We start from the raw sequence: 19,882 nt of genomic DNA on the forward strand, positions 1-19,882 counted from the left end.
CACTTTATCAACTCCTCCAAGCCCCCGCGGCCCAGCGCGTCTCGCTCACCTGTTCTACGAGTGGTCGCGGAGCGTCGGTGTCGGGGTCGATGGGTTTATCGTTGTCGGTATCGGCGCAGCCCCAGGTCTCCGCCGTCTGCCGCCGGTGCCGGCCGACGCCGTTCGGGTCACCCTCCTCGTCCGAGATGTCGCCCTCACTGCGCCGTTTGTCGGCAGATTTCGGCGAGAAGCAGCTCACTGGAACAGACAGACAGTGCCGTGAGCAGTCCACACGTCAAAGAACTCCGCTCGCCACCCATTCTGGGAAGCAGGTGCACCTAGTTCGACACGCTCAGCTAGCACCGCGGCCCCGGCGTGGACAGTGCGTTATTTTTACCGATGATAAAGCGCACGGTTACACCTGTCCGTGTTCAAGGTGGTTCCGAGCGCGGCCGTTTCGTCAAACTCCACTGAGCTGTAGCGGGGGGGGGGGGGGGTACAGTCAGCGGCCAGCCCCGACAATCAGACCAGAGACCCTGGACGACCAAGGGCGCCCAATTATAGCGACAGCAGCGGAAGAGCCGTCCGGTGCAGACCGATCTGTACTCATTCCTTCCGAGATGACGTCACCCGATGCGTCACGGATTACTCACGAACCCCATCACGGGCGACACCACAGGAAAACACGGGCTGCTGGGGACGGGTGTCCCTGAGAGCCGCCGCCACCGAGCCGACAGACCACGGCGCGAGGCGTGACGGCAGCTGACGGCTGTCCTTCCTGCGCGGACGTGACAAACCCGGCGCACCGTACACGGTGGCGGCGCGGCTCTTACCACGCTCCCACCGAACTGGGCCACGGCTGCGCGTGCGGTGTGATGGCGGGGCGGGGCGACGGGCACGACACGGCGCGGCACGGCACGGCACGGCACGCGTCAGGTCGGCTCGCTCTCCGCTCGGACGGTCGACAGTCTGACGCCGCCGCCGACGACACGCGAGAGCCTCGTGTCGGCGCCGACGCTGGCCGTCAGCCAAGCTCATCAGGGAGCGTGTCAGCCGGAGAGTCGCATGGGACTGCCACCGACGGTACCTGTCGCGGGCCCTCACGGCGATGAGAGACACCCTGCACCGGTGTGCTCCGCGGAGAGGCTGAATTATCATAGCCGAACAGAATGAAGAGGCGTTGGCCGTCACAGCCCGCCAGCCGCACTCCCGAGCACACGATGATCTTCCCCAGCACCGTAAAACCGCAGCTGTGGGCTCACGGCGCGGGACACGCCCAATGTGCATCGACCAGACAGGAAATCCCACCCGGCCACGGATCGGCGACTTCTGTAAATCCCAGCACGACATTTGGCCGAGGGAGACAGCGGCACGGCCGTTCCGTGAGTTCACGGCTCCGTTATGTTGCCGTCTCTTGGTTCGTGAACCGGAGACAGAAGGTCTTATGGGACAGGCCACGAACTGCAGAGACAGTGGCCCGGCCCGGCCAACCATCGGACCATTGAACGGTCGGGCTAGCTGACGACCGGACTGAACGAACCGATCACAGGACCATTCGACACGTACGAAAGATCAGGCCACCGGAAGACCGGACAACTGCGGTCATTCGCTCCGGACTAGTGCGCAGTGCATCTTGCGAGTCAGTCCAGCTGCAAACGCAACCTCAGAACGCGCTGCTAGACCACTGGGGGATCCCGACGCATCCCGGACTCCGGAGAAAACAAGACATTACGGCAGAAGAATTGAGATCTTAAAATGCCCCGCGGTCATACTAAAATAAACAAAATGTTATAGAATGATAAAAACGATTGCATAAGCCGAAAATTTCTGAACAACAGAGCATCACAGGAAGACCATAGCGGGAGGCCTAACTGGGAAACCCAGTCCACGTCACGAACTCACAGCGGCCCAAGGTAACACATTTCACCAAACAGAGCCCACAATTATATGCCGACGGCTGTCTTACTCCAGACAAACTAAAACCTCGGGACCGCCCTGTCGCCACGGGCAGAGACCGAACGACCATCATTTGTCCGATGGTCTTCCGGTCATGCCAGTCTCTGGGGACAGGGAACGGACATTAGTGTCTCCGTCTCCGACCGGACAATCATTCACTCGGGTCGTGATACGAGCTGCAGCCTGGGCCGGGGTCGGGGCTGGGGCTGGTGCAGAACTGGACCTCAACATGTCCGCTGCCATATCTCCGGGCTCGTGCTCCCTAGGGATACTGGTTTGCACCGAGATGGAGACATGTATGTTGCAATGCAATGGCCGAAATCTGCTGAGACCGGCGCCAGAGGCTCGGGGAACACAGATGGCTTGCACAAACTGCAGAGCCGCGGTCTCGTGAGGCGAAGTTGTCGGTATTTCTCCCGTCGATCATACAGATTTATACTTTGACAGCTTGGTGCGGGCATGCAGGCGTCATGGACCGTGTTTCGAGCAGGAATAGCGGTGTCAGATAAAGACGGGAGTGCACGTTTTCTGCAGAGTCGAAAACAGGCGCGTCGAAGCAGAAAACAAGCGTGCTTCCCTAGCGACGGACAATACACAATGCGGGCGCCGTATGAGTGCATCTGAAAGCTAAAATTGAACAAATTCTGATAGACAATACACAATCATACCAGAGCTCACGAATTGTTGAAGTGAAATGAGAGACTCCCAGAAAACGAATGAATGAAATTTGAAACAATGGCAATAGAATGGGGCTTATTATTGTTGTCAGACAGGCCATGACGAGCTAGATACCGTTGCCTACACTGGAAACCAAATTTAGCTGGTTCCACTTTCTGGTGGAGCAGGCTACAATGTTCCATGATAAGCAAAAGTAGGGATGCCAGTTTGGCAATCATGTAGGTCATCACATTTTATGAATGGTGACATAAATTTAGTTAACTAATAAGCGCTAACAGAAGTTATATTTAAATGGCAGTGTGCAATGCATATTAATTTTGCCCGTTTCACTTCAAATAAAACACTGAATATAACAAAGCTAACATAAAACTGATAAAAGATGGGGGGATCCGTGCTATCGTAAGTTATATCGGACGTGGCTGCGAAACTTCTCTCGGTACGAAACTTCTCTTGATCGGAAGAAAATCGGAGGGATGAAAAAGAAAGAGGGGCAAATCGGAGCTACGTTGTACGTAAGTTGTTTCGCAGCGTTTAAATGCCAGTTTTACTACGATTTAAATGCCAAGCAGATCAGCTGACCTCGTAGTACCATGTCGATAAGGTCGAATTCCCCATACGTCTATAGTGTAAAAGTGACCCCTATTGCAAAGGGGCTGTCAGGGACATCTCCTCCTCTGTAAATTTGGAGGGATCATGTGTCGGCATTCCCACGTTCGTTTCGGAGTCCATCTGTTCCATTTGGAGCCCGTCAGTTGTCGTCAAGAGTTGGCGCAGCGAGCGCCCCGAAGACTGCGTCTGCGCACGAGGCTTCGCGATGGAGGAGTATTTTGACGAAATCGCCCTCGCTGCAGAAGAAATAGAGGGACTTGTTGAGAAAGAGGAGGCCGCAGTGTGCCGACGACTATAAACTGTACGCCAACGCCAAGACCAAGGCAATCAGGGGGCGCTCAGATGATCGGGAGGTTTCAATTGATCAGGGACCCACCAGGTGATCAGGGAACCCTCTGATAACCAGGGGCCCTTGCAGTAACCAGGGACTCCTTCAATAACCAGGGGCCCCTCAGTAAACGTGGGCCACTCAGGTTACTGCAAGAGACAGGAGTCCCTTATAACCAGGGACCGGCAAGGTCTCTAAGGTCCGTTTTTGACAAAGCTGTTATTGATGTCATATGCGAGCCCTTTGCCACCAGCAGAGGGCCCTTTCAAGCCTTTTTAGGGCCGTTTAACGTCTCTTGAGTTTCCTTTGAGGCTAAGGGCCTCTTCAGCAGCCGAGGGGTCTTTGAGGCCTTTTTGAGGGCCTCTTAACGTCAGCTGAGGACCGTTGGACGCCATCTGAGGACCGTTTGGGGCCTTCTGATGGCCAGTAGATGCCAACTGAGGGCTCTCTGACACCAGCTGAGGGCACGCTGACACCAACTGGGGGCCTCCTGACACCAACTAAGGGCGCTTTTATATTTGACACGAGCTCAGGGCCCTTTGACGCCCTTTGAGACCTTCTGAGGTCCGTTTGACGCCAGCAGAGGACCCTTTGGGGGCATATGAGGGCCCTTTGCTGCCTTCTAAGCGGCCTTTGAGGCTTTTTGAGGGCCGCTTGACGCCACCTGAGGACCGTTGCGGTTGGACTCCAGTTACGGACCGTTTGAAGCCTTCTGATGGCCATTTTGCGCCAACTGAGGGCCGGGGGGCCCTCTGACACTAGCTGGGGGCCCTCTGACACCAGATAAGGGCCCTTTAAGGCCTTCTGAAGTCCGGTTAACGCTAGCGGAGGGCCTTTTGAGGCCAAATGAGGGCCCTTTGAGACCTTATAAGGACTCCTTGAGGCTTTTGAGGGCCGCGTGACGGCATCTGAGGACCGTTGTACTCCAGCTGACGACCGTTTGAGGCCTTCAGATGGACTTTTGGCGCCAGCTGAGGAGGGCTCACTGACACCAGCTGGGAGCCCTCTGACACAAGCTAAGGACTCTTTAAGGCCTTCGGAGGGTCGTTTGACGCGAGCTCAGGGCCCTCTGATGCAGGTTTAGGGCCCTTTGACGCCCTTTAAGGTCTTCTGAGGTAGGTTTAACGTTGGCTGAGAGCCCTTTGAACCCATCTGAGGGCCCTTTGAGGCCATCTTGTGGCCCTTCATTTGGCCATCTGAGGGCCCTTTGACACCAGATGAGGGCCATTTGACGCTAACCGAGGGCCCTTCGAGACCATCTGAGGACCCGGTGACCCCATCTGTGGGCCCTTTGAGGTCTTTTGAGGGCCATTGAAATTTCACCACAATACCCCTGGCTGCGCTACTGGGCATTTATGGACTCGTATGGGCCTGCTGGGGAACGAGATGGGCCCTCCCGGTCTTTTTAATCATTATTTCAGTTCATTTTACATGGTCTTCGGCGGTCTAAAGATTAGGGGCCCCAACTCGAATGGGGGGGGGGGAGGCCCGTGTGCCCTCTCCTGTGTGCGGCCTTGCCGACACTACACCGCTTCCCCTCCCTCCGCCATAAACGCACCGCTGCACTGCTAGGCGCCGACAAATACGGACCGGCGCCGCAACCGGCTCCCCCGCGGCCTGCCTCGCGTTGACATAGCCCTTCCCGAACACCAGTGTAACCCCCACGCGGCCTAGGTATCGCCGCGCCCACCTGTCCGCGGCGCGGCCTCTGATGGCGTATCGGATCATTGATGGTGCGATACATGTTTTGGTCAGATTTTCGCAATTAACGCGAAAAATTGCCCAAAACACTTTTTAAACTTCAAAATTGAAAAAAATAATTACAAAAATGACGTGAAAGTGACCGTTTTCAACGTGTAAATTTAAAACGCTCTAGCGCAGCCATTTTTGAAGAAATCGACTTCAAATTTTGCACACGTGTTCATCAACCATATTTGTTTAACATATATTTCGGTTTTGTGAAAATTTTGAAAATTTCTTATATTTTTCTCTTGAGAAAGAGGTAAAGCTTCGCTACGATCGGCCTTCCGATCGACCGAGAAGATTCGTAAAGTTAGTTCGTATCTTCACCATTTGCGATACAACTTGCGTATCTACTTAGCCTACGATGTGATGGATCCCTCCAATATCTGTTCCGATTCAACTTACGTTTGATCGCAACTGCGAGGTGCCTTGCGATCACATGGATCTCCCCAGCCTAAGATGGCTATCAGCACCATCAATAGAATAATATTCCAAACGTGCATAGGTAGGCGCTAACAAAAAGAAGAACACATCACCAAAGATCCCCAGGTCGCATGCTAATCTGATGGCAACATCAGACGATCAGAGACACCACATCACCAGTTCCATCACCGATCGGGCGATAGTTGCGGCAGGCTGCACCTCTTCCCCCAGCACCATCCAGCGGACGCTTCTCGGTCGTGTCCAGCCGAGCGTCCCGGTCACACAGCAGAGAACCGCCACCCTCGAGCTCCTCCACCGGCCGGGGGGCGACGGTCGGCGGGCGCACTACACCTAGCCACCTCTAAACCAGCCGCACGCCATCTTCATCACCTCCTGACGCCGCGTGACGGCGTCGTCTGTGCCGGCGCCGCGCCGCCGCCGACGCGACGGTCACCTGTCCTTCATGCTGGCTGCACAGCCCTTCATGGAGGCCGGGCATCAGCCGCTGAGGTTCCCAGGAGCCGCGCCGCCGCCAATCAGCGGTGCTTATGGGCACGTGACACGCCCCTGACCGCTACCCATACTGGCGTCGGTATGCCGTGCGGTTTGCACCCACACTGCAGCACCGGAACAGCCACATTCCCTGTGAGTGGCCGGTGCGGCCGGGTAGGACTAGGGTCAGGTCAGGTTGGGTCGGACGGACCAGAGTAACGCTCTGGTCCGTCTGGCGCCTGCTTGGTCCGTCTGACGCCTGTGTGTTCTGTGCTCTGTGCTCCCCCGTGTTCGCCTGTGTTACTCCGTCATCCAGCGGTGTCGACCTACCTGAGCACGGCTCCAGTGAAACACCAACAGCCGCCAGCGCGGCGCCAGGGCGAAGATACAATAAACATGGACCGAGACGGGGCGGGCGGCGCTCGGCCAGCCCCCTGACCGGACGCGCCCCGAGGCGGAGCCGCAGGGCTGAGGTCACCGCCCGAGCGGTGCGGAGATCGTCATTGCAGGCTAGTCATGACGCTGCGGACCACCGGGACTGTCAGTGGAACGGCGGTAGCGATTGGATAACGTTTGACTTGCCTCACCAGCCACATGATGACAGAAGCCCATTGCACGCAGATGAGCTGTTACAATACGACTTGTGTTTTGGTTGATGGTCTGAACGCTGTCCACATGGTGTGAAGAGTGTTTCGCTTGATCGGCAGTCTTCAGTCCCTTCGTGACTTTGGAGTTTCAAGCCGAAATGGTTCAGGAGGCCGAGACAACCGTTACTTATTGTTATGTCATGTTCACAACAGACTGATGTCGATGTGAAAGAGGTTTCAGGAAATAAATGGAAAATTCCGCTCTTCTCTTGGCGTCATCCTGTTCCAATGCGACCGTGACGGCGCAGACCAGCAAAGCAAGGACAAGAGCCTAGACACCGACAGGAGGCGGCTGAGAAAATTCAGTAGGCCAGACTGAGATGACGCGACTGGCGCTTCCTTTAGCCCATCTCCGCCGACGTTTCTGACGCTTCTGGCACCTTCTGACACAGCCGGCTGCAGTACATCTGCCCACCTATCACAGCCGAGCCGCTGCATTATGTTTGTCTTCGCGTCTGTCGGCCAGCACAGACTCTCTGATCTTAGCCACAGGAACGCCGGCGCTCGGAATTTCGCTGCTGCTGGCATCTGTGGCTGACCGCGTTTGTAGCACTTGTTCAACTCGCCAGCAGGCCTCGGCGTGACGGCTAACCCACTGACCCGACCAGTCCCAGTTCATTAGCCTTGTAGCCCCGATTTGCACCAAATCCAACAGACCTTGCAGCCCCAAATTCACAGTTGGTGCCCCTATCGGCCGCTTGGCTGACCCTTTGATATAATTGATTTCAAAATAAACAAATGTGGTGGCTCATAAGAAAAGCGGAAGATGATTACTGTTCTAACTTGAGCGTTAAATGACGCACGTAAATTTATGCATGCATTTCCTGAAACATTAACTTTTGTGTATGATTACTTATTCCTTGGTGCATTAGTAAGCCATGCATCACTGAAGCTAAATCAAATACCGAACGAGATAAAAGTTCGTTAGCGGCTCATAACGCTGAAATGGTTACACAGAACGTAACCGAAATGAACTTCTGCTTTATCAGAAGAAAAGACAAACACGCAGCTATCATCTACTTGGCCCATCCACTGTATTACCATTTGAGGTCAAACCGAACTTCTGTTGCGCCATTGCAGCTGCTGACTGGCCCCATTTGTCAACCGAGCAACTGATAGCTTCCGATCTATCTATTTGCCTATCAGTCGTCGGTTTGTCGTGGATAAATGGGCTGAATTTTGAGTACCTGTCGAGTTGCCCGAATCACCGTCCGTTTCCGTTTGGAGATGTAGCTCGGTTTCAGCCGGCGGCACGTAGTCGGCCGTACGACTGCCCACCTACTGCCGACATTCTCTCGGACTGCGTTCATTCGATTTGTTTCCACCATTGTCCACACTCCACCGGTGTCCACACTCCACCGGTGTCCACCCACATCCAGCCGGCACCCACGCCTCTCCCAACGGTGTCCACGCCGGAATGTAACGGCGAGTGATGACCAGCGCAGCGGAGACAACAGACGGCACATAGGAGACACAGACACCGTGCAGACGATAAAAACCGACTCAGAGTCGCGAGGCACGCATGATGGCTGTCGTGTCGCGAGAACCGTACGACAGCGAACCGGCACGAAACGCAGGCAGTGCCATATATAGAGCACACCGGTACGGAACTCGAGCGTGAGCGAATCGAAATGATTTTAGCTGGTTCGCTCTCCACGTGTGTTATAAAAGATTCATACCGTTAGTAATCCTTGGTGATCCAGTGATCCATGAAATTCTTGTAGGAGAGTGTGTAAAAATGAATATACCGACGAAGCTTCTGCTCGTCTTTTCAAAGTATAATATCCATATAACAGGATTTGACATCAACCAAACATCTACCAGGGCGTCGTCAAGACAGGAGACGTCCAGTGGCGTTTTTCGTCAGCCGGCCGTAGGGCGGAGGGCGGACCCGGGAGGGTCGGCAGCTCGGAACTGCCAATCACCACCTGCTGATTAGGTTCGCCCCGTGTCCGGTGTGCCGGCGTGGGCGACAGACCGGTGGACCAATGGACCATCGGACCGGCAGACCGGCAGACCGGCGTCCGGCGCGTGAGGACCACCTGGCGTGGACCACTGACGCCGAGTGCTGATTGGCTCTGAGCTCCGCTCCCGGCACGCGTCCGCTCCCCTCTCTCCCCCTCTGCAGCGGCGCGCGGTCAGTTACACCGGGGGATGGGGAGGGGACATCGACCGGGCCATTTAAACAGCCGGCCGGTAGAGCTGGGGAGGGAGGGAGCAGAGGGGACGGACGCACGACACACAACGGCTGAGCTGTCTGCTGTCCAGCGCCAGACAGATCGGAACTATACGCTGGGACAATAGACAGACACTGATCTAATCATGACACTGAATGGGCCCAAATGCGACCACCAACAGAGACAAATTGTTTGCCGGACCTAACTGGCAGGGGACAGAGCGCACGACAGTCCGGTGACAGGGTGTGAAAGGCAGCGGACACGGACGGACGAGGGAAGCCAACAGGCCGCCACGCGGCGAGGTGGGATTGTGTTTAGAAAGGCCGGTGACGCCAAGTTTGGTTAATGTGATGTCACACCGACTCCAGAATGGGCTGCCGGTGGGAAACGCATCGGCAGCCAGACAGCTACGGCCGGCTACTTTCTCTGATAAACCGCCGTCTGGCTCCCGCTCGATGCCACGATTGCGTGCGCTGATTTAATGCGGAAACAATAGACGAACAGAATGAAAAGTGATGAAGCAACAAACAGATATGCGAATCGGAATCCTATCAGCCGGTCCACTTCAGCTCGCTGGCGCGAGCATCCGCCGGGACGGGAGATTGATGAAGATCAGCATTTGCAAGGGTACGACGCCGCCCCTGCATAGGATTTCAATATGCGGTCGGCCGACTGGAAAGCTCAGATATGGCAGACGGAAGCGTGCCACGATGGACAACAGCGGGGTTTGTCTCACAAAAAAAGTATCGCTCAGCTTGCGGAGACAACTAAAAACGCCGCAGGCAGCCGGAGACCGTCATATACGAACGGAAACATCGCCGGATGAAAAGTCGGTCGGTGTCGGTGCAGAAATTCTTCAGGATTGGCGGCGTCGAGTGGGCGGCCGTGCAGTAGCGCCGTGGGAGACGTGTCACTCATACGGTCCCCTGGAGTCCAGCCGGCGGCACAGATCTCATTTCACCGCTCGGTCCCTCACCACCACCCCCCACCCCACGCGCCGCTCCACAGCCCAGCGGCGCTGAGTCACATTCCGGCCCAGTCGGAGGTTTTGACCCTAGATGGAGCCGCTGCAGTGCAGACTAACTGACTGGTCCACCGGTCTGGGGGGGGGGGTGAGTAGCGGCACGGGGGGGGCGGTGAGTCACCGTGATCGGCCGATCGTGCGCGGGGGGAGGGGCTGAGGGGGCACGCCGGTCAGCGCCTGGTGGTGTCTCTCCGTGTCAGCGAGACTGATGACCCATGGAGAGCCAGGGGGAGATAGGAGGGCCGGGCCGGCCGGTGGGCGGACAGGCAACACGACAGAGACGGAGAGAATGTTTACAGAGACGCCGCCAGTTGCATCACGCCTCTTCCAACGACAGCGCTGTCGGAGCCGTGCCAAAGCGATGCACAGTGCATGCACAGCGCATGGGCCCCACGATAAACATTGGCGCCTCGGCTGAGCTGCTGACTTCGACCCACTGGGGGCTGGTCAGTTAGGAATTCGGTCAACATTCCTATCTGCTCAGGGTCAAAGGTTTCTGACGAAAGCAAGTAAGCACATCACTAAGTTACCGAGTCCTCAGTTAAGTTCAAAATCTACTGAGAGCTACTCTCGCTCAGCTTTGGCTCCTCAGCGCCGCGATACGGACAGCTCACGTCAGCTCAGCCCCGCGATAGCAGCGGCTCGACGTCGTGCCGTCACGGAGCGGGCCGCGCCGGACCGGAAGTCGCCGCCGCCGGCCGTCGTCGCCGGGACGAGCCCGACAGACGCGCGTCCATCACGCGGCGCGGCGCGGGCGCATCGTGTAACGACGGCCATCACCACCGCGTCACGACCGGGCCGCGTCACGAGCGGTCACGGCCCGATAGCACGAGCCGGCACGCCCCGCCCTCCGCCGACCGGTCCGCTGCTCCTCAGTCCGCGGGCAGAGTCGTCGGCCGGCTCCATCACCGCTAATGTGGTGTGTCGGGCGCCGCCGCCGCCGCCGCCGCTGCTAATACCGACACCGTTTCGGAAAGATCAGTCACTCCTGGAAATGGAATGTAGGCCGCCGGGAGAGGCCAGGCGGGGATGGTGCAGCGAGGGAGATAGCGGAGCGCCTGCAACTCGGCGAAAGGGGCTCCGCGGCCGCCGAGTCGCATGCCTGTCCGCCTTTCCAGCTGCGCCCGTCGCGGCTGCAGTTTCTCACCGCTCGGGCGGTGGATATACCACAGCTGGGTTCGCTGGCCGCGTCGGTGCCGTGCTAGGAATGTCGTCCGCACCCCCGCCGCGCCGCGGTCGGCTGGGCTGTGACCTCAGAGGCAGACTGAGTGTCACCGCCGCCGTCGCCGCCGTCGCCACCAGACCAAGCTCTATGGGCAGCTAGTTCCAGGCAGTGAAATGTGTCGTCACCAGTCACACCCTGTCCGGTGACAGTCGCCGTGACGTGCCCAGTTTTCCTCCTGTGCTGGGCAGGCGAGGCCAGGCGCGGCGGCGCGGTTGGGCTGGGCTGGGTGGGGCGGGTGAAGACGACGGCGGCGCGTGCGGCGACTGGGGTGTGACGCACATTCCGCGGCCGTGCGGGGGCGGCGGGTGAGGAGCCGCTCCCGACTGAGCACGCGACGTCGCGTCGGTGCCGCTCGCGGAGACGGCCGCCGAGTCCCGCGGGGCGGCGGCCGGCCGACGCGGCGCGGCGCGGTAGACCGATGAGTCACTGCACCGTATCTCCGCGCCGGCGCGGCGGTTTGCCATGACTGCCACTGGGCGGCGCTGGGGTCGCCGCGCACCGGCCGGCTCCCTGGCTCGCTGGCTTGCTGCCCTGCTCAGGGACTCACTGCTGCCTGACTCACGTGGAGCTCGTGCGTCGCAGAGAGCGGGCAGGCAGCGCCGGTATCGCCCCCCCCCCCCTCCGCCAGCTGCGCAGGCCACCGCAGCAGACATGTGGCCCGGCACGGTTCGGCGTGATTGATGTTGGCTCAATGAACGCTGCAGGCCTGTGCAATATGCTCCAGTTGTATCGATCGATACCGGGAACTCCAATGCACAGATGTGACGCCTGTGGGAATCACAGTCCCATCTTCTCTAATAATGGCAGGATTGAAATACTGGAACCTCTCTACGCGTATAAACCTACCTATCATCGACCGTGCCTTGCGGTACAGCCTACCTACAGGCGTAGACTACTGCTGCCATCTAGGGACGATTATGTAAGCTAATGAGACGTAGCTTCATCCGACGTTGCCGCGCTGGAAGTTACGAGAAAGCGTTCAACGTTGCGACGCACATGTCAAATTATATAAGCGATTGCACAAGGACTTAGGAGAGCAGTTTAATCAGCACTTTGGTCGCAAGGGGCTCCAATGCCTCCAATACTACGCAAAGATTTTCGAAGGAGCATTATGGCGGTGAGCTTTCCTGCGCCGAGGTAATTTTAGACCAACGAGCATGACGTGGTGACAGAATTGCACCCCGCTCAGTTCCAATAACATCTCCCGTCGACCGTTCCTGAGAGTAAGGTTCTAACATGACAAACGCAGTCCTACATCGTGCAGCCGTGCTGCATGGAAGGAAAGGGGAAAATTCGCGATAGATTATGACAGAACAGGATTACCTTTCGTTCTTTGTATTAATTGAGGTATTACTTTGATCCGTGATCGTACGACTTCTGTTAGGAGAGCCTTGCTGTTAAATGCATTGAAAGGCTATACCACGTTGTGCAGCTTGCAGCATGATATTGAAGTTTCGAAAGAACAGTTAATTAAACGGTGGGAAAGTGCATTAAGTGGACTGCAAATTAATTGCATTTCGCTACGGAATTGATGTCATGCTGTTGCAGGTGACCACGAGTTACCATTTGCTGTTCACACAATTATATAAATAAAGAACTTATTCAAATCATTGCATTGATATCAGTGAAAGTGCCTCCGTCAGTGTAAGCAATCAGCTTGTCCAGACTTTAAGTTTTGCAGCTTTCAAGGAATAATTAAATTGGTATCAATTCAATTTTAGCAGGGGACTCAGTCAATAACAGAATCCACTAAGAAGAGGGATTGTCACTTGTCAGTTCCTGGAGGGATTTGCCAGTGGAGCATGCTTGCCTGCCACGCCTGACTCTTTCGCTTGCGGGGCTCTTTGGCTGGTTTTTAAAGCTGGGCTGCCACTCCAGAAAATTCGTGTGCATTGAGCCATTTGAAGTTTTAATGCAAGTCCAGCGTCTAGACCAGTGGAAAACAGAGCGAAACAAGTTCGAAGAAAAACATCGCTTTTAAGTTGGAAATGTGTCAGAGGCTGAGGCGCCATCGAGAACAGAACAGAAAACCGAAACAAAGGCTTGGCTATTGTCGAAAGATTTTCGCTGGAGGCGAGGCTCCCACTATACCAGGTTTTGAAGGAGGGGATAGAGATGCAATCCAGCGCGGGACCGAAAATCAGAGCCAATCAGTCTTGGTCTTCTGTAGACTGTATGTAGGTGTGAGTCTGTTGGGTGGCGTCGCTCAGTCTATGTGTCTGTGTGAGAGTATGTCATACTTCGCCAGGGCGTTCGGCGTCAGCCGGGCGCCATCCGGGCCTTTTTTAGCCACCGTGGCACCGACAGACTGTTCTCTTGTGACTGTAACAGGATCGGCGAGCTGTCAAGACCGAGCGGCGGCGGCGCCACCACGGCGACCCGCCGCGCCCAGACGTGCTCCGCCGTGCTCTGGTCGTGCCCTGGCCGTGCTCGGGCCGTCGACAGTGGGAGCGGGGCACTGACCAAGGTCAGCATTGAGCTGTCCAGCCATGTGAAAACGCCGCAGATCGCCCGACCGGCACAGTGACCCTGAGAATGCTGCCGGCACTCTATCACGACACAGACGGCTCGGTTAGGCCGTGAACCGATCGTCATCCCCTGCGAGCCGAAGGAAGACTTATAATCGCCACCTCTAGACACGGCTTATTGGTACTGGTTGGGAAGCGGCCATTTGATGCCGGTTAATTTATAAAAGAAACCATATAAATCAAAGTGGTGCGTCCGAGACATGAAAATGGCACGTTACGGCCGGTGTTTTTGGCGCTTCGTTCCACACCAAGAGCGCTGAAGTTGATGTCCGGGCTGGAATGTTACGACTTCCTCTGGATTCAGTGACACGTTAGCGGCGTTTTGGAGACCACCCAAGCGCTGATCAATGCTACTTTCCATCCGATGTTCACCAATTTCCTCTCCACCTGCGCAGTTCGAGGATAGCTATCGAGGACTGGTCATGACTCATGATATTCTGCTACTGTTGGAAATCTCGAACCTAAATAACAACATTCTAAACAAACGCCCCTGGGTGTTCGTTAAATTTGCATACATGCACGTTTATTTTCGTGGCCTCTACACACTCTCAGCCGCTTCTAAGACAATATTAGGCTTGGGGGCCTTAAGGCATCCCTTGGGTGCTTTCAAAACACTCCCGTCACTCCCAGTCACTCCTTCGACACTCTTCTGTCTTTCCCAGATCGCTGCTTAAATATTCCTTGGTAGCTCCATGGAAGCTGGCAGTGTGATTTTTTGGAGCCGCTCCCAGCCTCGGCCACGCAGTGTGTTCTATCCCCATTCGGCCACGCGCGCTGCCGATGACGCGACCGGCAGTGGCGCAAGCCGTGCCGCCGAACTCGAGCGGCCAGTATAAAACAGCCGGCGTGAAACATTCCGGTGAACTTTACTGCCTCAGTGGTTATTAACTGGTAGCGACCGAGACTGCGCCACTACTGGTAGTTAAAAAGAGGGATTGCTGAAATAAATTAACGACTCGCAATCATTTATTAGATTGTTTGGATACAAATTTAGTTACATATGCGCTGAACGAGTTATACGTAAATAGCTATCCATTATCCAGGAATAGGTCGTCGTCTAGTAGCAGTGCCAGTATACCAAAGCCGGTAATTTAATTTTGGGTTTATGTTGCACTGAAAGGTTTCCGGTGAGTCAAAGACCCAGCAGCATACGTTACAATAAAAGCATCAAAGTTTGCCCTCAGAGCCTTGAAAGGTCACCTGCCCATAAATTCCCTTCAAGATTGTCGCTCTGGTGCGGGTAGGTTTCCGTCGCGAAATCCCACAGCAGATAAGTTGCTGAAGACCTGCACCGTAATCTTCTCGAGGCGATCGATTCCAAAGTCTCTGCAACACTTGACAAAATTTGTGGAGCTTCCTTTCTGTGACTGAAACCCTGTCGGCGGACCTCTGTCTTCTGGGGTCAGACAGTTCGTCCACATGGCTAGACAATGTCACTCGACAGTCGAGGAAGCAGGCGCCACCCTGCCCGTCGCTGACGGGGATGCGCGATGACAATGTGTGACGTCACGGCCAAATATGACATCACGACAAGACGTCATGTTACGACGGTATGTTGTGTGCTTCATTACTTGTTATTGTATGTGATAGGTTTTTTTGTATGGTATCGGCGAGCGTAAGGAAGGGAGGAAAGACATGGCCAGAAATGTAATAAACATGGCTATATAGACACTGGCTATTTCGACACACGAGACCAGAGAGTCGACCTGGTCAAAGCGAATATCCGATAAGGTATCTTCAAACACAATGGGATCCGATCCCAGGACGATCAATACGAATTAAGCTTGTGCCGCTAATGGTAGGAATATCGTGTATCAACCCTGAATAAGGCTAAGATGCAAATCGTGGATAATTCACCATGCAAAACCCTTCGACGTCAATGAACGGGCAATTCCATGACCTCAGGTGAAAGGTGAGCCCCGCATATCTCAAGTGACACACATGATTACCATCGCTGATTTAATTTACAATTCATGCCCAGAGTTGATGCAATAAGTGCCTCAAAAGGCCGGCAATTTTTCGGCCACTGTGAGCCGGGAGCGCAATGTCACGCCGATTGGGCCACAATGGATTCGACATGAAGGTATCGCGCCACGCTATCCGGCGCGTTGTCCCGAAGCTTACCGGACGGGCTGCCGTTCCCCTGCAGCCACACGAGGTAAAGTCACGCACGGGACACAGTCAAAACGGTGCAGTTTTTACCACCGCCCTGCTCCGGCGGCACGGTGGAAAATGCGGCGTTTGCACTAAACTGCAGCCAATGGACCAGCGTAGCGTTAGAAATACCGAGCGACCCCGTCTCCCTCCCCTACTAGCCACGCCCCTGACGCAAGAGACACGCACCTCTCTCCCTCCCCTCGTGCAGACCGCTCGCACGCACCAGTAGTGCGTGCGGTTCGACCCCACGTTTTTGTGCCGCTGGCGTTATTATCCAGATGGAGTGGGAACGCGGACAGAGGTAGGGAGAGTGGCAGCCTGCTGGCCTGGAGCAGAGGCATGGCCTGCAGAGGCCTGCTGGGCTGAACGAGAGACCTGGCGAGCAGCAGCCCGGCCTGGCCGAGCCGACAGACTGGCATCATGGTCGGTCAGAACCAGAATACAGCATTAGGAAGAAATATCTCACGGAGTGCAATGTTGCTCACCAACACTTTCAAGGACAACCACTTGAAGTTTTCAATGTAAAGAAACACACAGCTCTTCTGCGGTGCTTCTGCTAATCTGTCATGATACGGTCCGTTCACAGCATGGCCCATGACGACGTCTTTAGCACGGCCGGCGGCGGCGGCAGTGCAGTTTTATGACTCGTTTATCGCATAAGTGGCTGACGGAGAGCAGCATGACACGCTAGATAACTCATCCGGGTGCAACGACGCGAGGGAGGGGCAGACTAAGTGTCACCTCAAGATAGCAGTCATGAGAGTTGAGTGAGAGCACAGTCTGCGCAAGGGTCGGTTGTGCAGAACGACCGGGGAAGACAGACCTAACTGGACCACCAACCCCTACTCTGCCGCTCATTGTCTGCGGGAAATTTGCGACTCCGCGAGCGTCGCATTGTCTGTGAGCGGGACGGGGGCGGGGACGGGGCGACCGTGAGGTCGCGAGATCCGCCCAGCGGAAGGGGCTGCCATGAGTAGCTATTGTTCAGCCGAGTCGGCCACCAGCTCCGCTACTTGTGTCACCAAAGATCCACCGTGAAACAGAGACGCGCTATTCGTAGGTGGCATTGTTCGCGGCGCGGCTGGCCGAGAGCCCGAACTGGCCTGCAGTTCCGTCTAAACGCAGATCCGGTGATGAAGTCAGCCATAGTCAGCGGAAATAGACGACCGCTCCCGCTGCGTAGAACATCCCACCAGCCCAACTCCCGTCGCCACCTGCCTCAGGCGCCGACCCCCGCTCGGCGCCGAGGGCGGTTGGTGCACCCCTCTGTCGACAGCTGGCGTCTGCACCGTGCACTGTGCACGGTATGGTGACGGGCCGTGACTGATGGCGGCGGGCCGACCACGTGTCCGGGGTACCGCTCACAGCGTGTCGTCACGTCACGTTACACCCCCAGGAGGGAGGGGCTCGCTCCTCGGGTGTCGTCACCTACGACGGACGGCCGGCCGGACGGACGGACGGAGCAGCGGCGGTGGCTGACCGCAGGCCCGCCCCGCCCCTGTCTCGGGGTCAATGTCACCGGACGGTGCCAGAATGTCATCGACTGCGATGTTGGAATGACAGTCGCATGTCGCAGTTGTGCATCGCAGTCGCATGAATATTGCGACAGAGGAGTAACAGACGAGCGGCAGACGAGCGGCAGTTGACAGTGGACGGCTAGAGGACCTTCAGTCCGTCACAACAGACACCTCTGAGTCACGTTTCTGGAGTCAGGGTCAAATGCAGCTCCACGATTCCTACGGTTCAAAATCATATCGAAATATGCAGCTGCACTGTGCACGAATCTCATCCTAGATCCTTCATCACTCCTACAAGCATCTCGTAGAACTTTCTGCAGCTTTCCGTCAGCACAAAAACGGTCAATGCTTTCCAGCAGATGAGAACTGTCTCACAGATACGGGACGCGGCCGGCGGCGACGGGGTGCGTCAGCTGATTTCCGATGTAATTACCGGCAGGGTGACTCGGCACGTCCCTAATGAGCTGACTCGTGATGGAGTAGTTACCGCGCCTGGGGAGAGCGAATGGGATCGCCGAGCGTTGCAGAGTATCAGGGACTCATGATTGGATCGTGTCTTGTTGCAGAGATCACTACTGCAGGATGTATCTGGTTGCGTTGCAAATGTCTTATTGGGACAGCAGAGGCAGAGCCGTTCGCAGCTACTTGAAGCCCCATAAGAAATAGTCAATATAGGTAGCTTATTGTCAATGAATGAGTTTACGAAATGGCAAACATCGCCCATAACACAGGCATAGGTAGAGTCATTTCCGTTTTTAGATATAACCTTCAGGATGAGAGTTGAGTTTATGTCACCTCAGATCGCCAGCATTGGCCTCCGTTCGTTGTCCCCACAATACGACGCTTCTACTGGATAAACATCCCATCAGATCTAACTGTATCCCTCTCCTCTTACAATTGTAAGTTTGCATTGCTCTCTTTGTTCAACTTTCACGAAACTCTCATCCTTCCCATGCTCTTTTCAGAAGCCTCATGCTTCTTTAGCTTCATCGCTTACCCACGAGTACCTCGCGACATTTCCTTAAAATTGCAGGTAATAACCGCGCCTCTACCTGCGCCGTCGTCACACCTGATCAAAACACTAAACCACAACAACAGTCACTTTCCTGACCTTCGTGCACGTCACGACCTTCCCGTGTCCCCTCGGCAGCGGGGACAGGAGGGGCCGGACCGACCCCGGGCCGCAGTCCCCTCGCGTCGCGTGAGTCAGCTGAGCAGCGCTCGATAGAGCGGCGGCGACCACGCCCGACGACCGCCGCCGCCGACGGGGCTAAAAACAGCCCCGCTCTGTCGACGGCGGCGGCGCCGGAGGGTCCCTGGCGGCGCCGCCGGCCGTCCGAGACGCAGGAGGATGTGGCGAGCCGCAGAGACAGGAAGGACGTACCGGGTGACGTCATGCTGCGAGGGCGCAGCGCGGCGACGCTCGACGTTGAAAACCGGACCGAATTCAAGCGGAACATTTCGGAGACGGGAGAAATGGGGAAAAGAGAAGGAACCGTTTAAATGTGTTCCCTAGGCAGCCAGGCGAGATGAAATGCTGAGAAAATGAGTTGTTCAACCTTCAAGGCGAGACTTTCCTTGCCGGAAGTCACCAAGCAGCCACACCCACGACAGTCGCGATTTTCTCACGGTTTCCGGAAATGGCTCATAATCGAAATGCCTCGACAACTTTATAGGGTAATTGCCCTAGATTGAATATACATACTCCCTAGGAAACACTCTGTGAACTAACTTAGGAGCAGTTTATCGCCTTGAAGACCCGGGATACGTTTCAAAAATGAAAATGTCCATATCACATGGATCGGGGGTAAAGCACAATTCCTAGAACCACCAAGAACAGGTCACAGCACAAGAGGGCCAGCCAGGACCGTTCACATCCATCACTTACCTTATGTCCAGCGTGTGTCTATGACTCTCTGTGCCGGCTGGTGGCGGCTGGCGACCGCTCTCCACACTCCGTGTGCCCGGGGCGCGGCGGGGCGAGGAACTGGCGAGCCGGCCGGCCGACCCGTCAGCTGACGGAGGGGCGGTGGCCGCCTGTGCCGCCGGGACCTGCAGCGCCATCTCGGGTCCGGCAGCACGGCGGCCCGCGGGCCGGGGATGGCCGCGCAGACAGACAGTCCGATGAGCCGTGCCGACTGAGACAGGATGACGGCGCCGAAATGCGGCAGGGTGATTCTGACTGTGTGGAAGAGAAATGAGTCAAAGGTGAACTGGCCACCGTTAAAAACGGGGGCCAGTTCACCATGTTCATAGGCGGCGGAACGGGGGGGGCACCGGGGCACCATGCCCCCCTTTGATTCTGGCATTTTAACATTAGCCCTATGGGCGTTGCATGGAAAGAATGGGACCAAAAGTCGGCAGTGCCCACTGCCCCCCCCCTTAATTGAAGGTGTTCC

General features: G+C 56.1%; 1 protein-coding gene across 1 annotated transcript in view; it reads right to left on the minus strand.

Annotated features, from left to right (window-relative positions):
- Positions 1-19,496, minus strand: part of LOC122386873 (pneumococcal serine-rich repeat protein-like) — a 43,460-nt gene extending 23,964 nt beyond the window's left edge. Inside the window, exons 1-2 of the mRNA XM_043376562.1 lie at positions 19,372-19,496; positions 50-237 (exon numbers count right to left, since the gene is read on the minus strand). The gene's annotated coding sequence lies outside the window, so the exon portion shown is untranslated. The remainder of the gene's footprint in view (positions 1-49; positions 238-19,371) is intronic.
- Positions 19,497-19,882: the final 386 nt, after the last annotated feature.

This window comes from Amphibalanus amphitrite, unplaced genomic scaffold (assembly GCF_019059575.1).
Source record: "Amphibalanus amphitrite isolate SeventyFive unplaced genomic scaffold, NRLGWU_Aamphi_draft 000265F_arrow, whole genome shotgun sequence".
In the NCBI taxonomy this organism is placed as follows: domain Eukaryota; kingdom Metazoa; phylum Arthropoda; class Thecostraca; order Balanomorpha; family Balanidae; genus Amphibalanus; species Amphibalanus amphitrite.